This window comes from Anomaloglossus baeobatrachus, unplaced genomic scaffold (assembly GCF_048569485.1).
Source record: "Anomaloglossus baeobatrachus isolate aAnoBae1 unplaced genomic scaffold, aAnoBae1.hap1 Scaffold_3666, whole genome shotgun sequence".
Taxonomy (NCBI): domain Eukaryota; kingdom Metazoa; phylum Chordata; class Amphibia; order Anura; family Aromobatidae; genus Anomaloglossus; species Anomaloglossus baeobatrachus.
Window position 1 is genome coordinate 44558 of NW_027443016.1, and position 2278 is coordinate 46835.

General features: G+C 44.4%; 1 pseudogene; it reads left to right on the top strand.

The window, feature by feature from the left end:
• The first annotated feature begins 372 nt into the window (after window positions 1-372).
• LOC142274060 (U2 spliceosomal RNA) lies at window positions 373-579 on the top strand (annotated as a pseudogene).
• The last annotated feature ends 1699 nt before the right edge of the window (window positions 580-2278 follow it).

Consider the following 2278-nt stretch of genomic DNA (forward strand, 5'->3'; position numbering starts at 1 on the left):
AGGAGGAGTTATTCAGATTAATTGCAGTGGGCGGCGGCTGCAAAAAGCATCATTCTTCTTGTTTTTGCTCTGCAAAACAGCCTTTTCAAGGGTTGGCTTGGGTGACAAAATGTCTTCTGTAGGCGTGGGTTTGTCTCCCTCTCCCTAAGATGTGTCCGGTATAGGCCAGGGTGCCACTCAAGGCCGTAACCAATTCGGGTTATAGCTTCTCGGCCTTTTGGCTAAGATCAAGTGTAGTTTCGGAGGACGCTACCTTGGTCGGTACTGGAAGGTGCCTGGGATTGCACGTCTGCCGGCCTTGAGGAAGTGTGTGCGCCTTCTGGTGACACATAGCCCTCTTGTGCCTGGACGGTTCCCAGGCAACGGGAGGCGATCACCTTTGTTATTTTGAAGTCCTACTGATAAACAGAAAAAAAAAAAAATTAAATCTGTTCTTATCAGTTTAATATCTGATACGTCCCCTCTCTGGGGACCATATATTAAATGGATTTTTAGAACAAGGAGATGGAAAAAATCTTGCTCTGTCCACTCCACGCATTGACCTGGTATTGCAGTACCTCCAGGACCGGTGCACCCCTTCTTAACCCAGTTTCCAAAAGCAGAACTCAATTCACCTGATTCAAATGAGCCCCATTAGTGAATTGAAAGAAAGCAAAAACTTTATATGCACCTCAATTTGGCCAATTCACTTTTCACACTTTCACCCTTTTTTTTATCTTTCACACCTTTTACTTGCTTTATTGATGCAAAAGCTGTGCCAAATAGCAAACTCATCTCCACTCAACTTGACCAACTCTGCTATGTCCCGTGCAGTATCTTATTCTCAGTCTTATCTAGATCATTTGCAATTGAATAGAATAGATTCCTTTTGGACACATTGGATTCAGCTGCTGCAGTGACTGCAGGTGTTAGAAGATGCAGACTTGGCATCAGGTGCTGTCTATCAGATTCCACTCCAATTAAAGCTTCCATTGTTTTTCGGTGTTTTCTTTGAGCAATGATGATGTCTTTAGTGATCTGTTGGCTCCCTCTCCTGGAGGAAGAGTTTGCTTGCTCTTGGACTTTCAAAAAGAGAGGTCATGATAGACATTTAGCTTCTGAGCCCAATTGGGGACAGTCATGGGTGATGAATGTTTTGCAACCTGCTGCGAAGCCTGATACCGCAATATAAGGAACGTCAAATACTAAGAATGGGCGGCCTATGAAAGAATTAGTACTTTCATTAAGCATACTTAAACGGCTAATTGGGAATAGACAAACTGTAAAAAGCCCTCTGAGAAAGCCCCTCTCTAACCTTTGTTAGTAAGCTTTTCTGTAGTCTGCCTGTTGATGTATTTTCCGTTTGAACAGTGCACAACATGAAGTGACGGAACACTGGCTTGTCACAATGTCCCCCGCTGACATCACGATAGCGCTGCTGCCTAGAAAGCCAGCTGCGCAGCAGAAGTTGCTCTTTGGGTGGGATGGTGGGCTAATGTATCTATTCCTGCTTGGTGTGAGTTTGACATGATCTAGAGCAACGAGTTCCAGCGGCTAGCGGTTGATTATTGGCTGTAATGGGGCTTTCTGGCTGGTGCCAGCCTTTCTTCTTAGCACACAGGAACCACAATCCCTACACCATGCTTCGATGGATTCTCTCATCCCAGCCCAGTAAAACTACATATTTCACACAGTTATAAGCAGCCCATGGGCATTCACCTGGATTAAAACCCATAACAGCTCATAGACCAAACAATCAATCTACCACTGGACCAAAGACAGGAAGCTAAATCCACTGCCTGCGGTAACTAACTTAATCCTATAGTCTACTCACACAACAAACCCAAGAGAAAGGAAAAAAACATGGCTTCGATTATCCATCCAATGAAAACGCATAACCATTGTGAGCCATTGGACAATGCAATTGCACACATGGTGACATGGTGCACGGCCCAATGAATCAAGTCTGTACTTCATATTCACGGTTTAAGCCCTTGGGTTCTAATGTGTCCAGAGTACATATCCAGAAAGATTCCCTTTCTTTGTGCTAAGCACAAGTCAACAATACGTTGTAAGCAGATTCTATTACCAGTCCCACACCATTTTGTGACGCATAATCGCACAGTGGCCCAATTAAGATTCCAAGTCATCGAACATGTCCCAGCCATACGCAGAGGAGGCGATAGAATTAGGAAGCTCAAAGAAAGGGAATCTTTCTGGATATATACTCTGGGCACGTTGGAACCCAAGGGCTTAAACCATGAATATGAAGAACCGACTTGATTCATTGGGCCGTGCA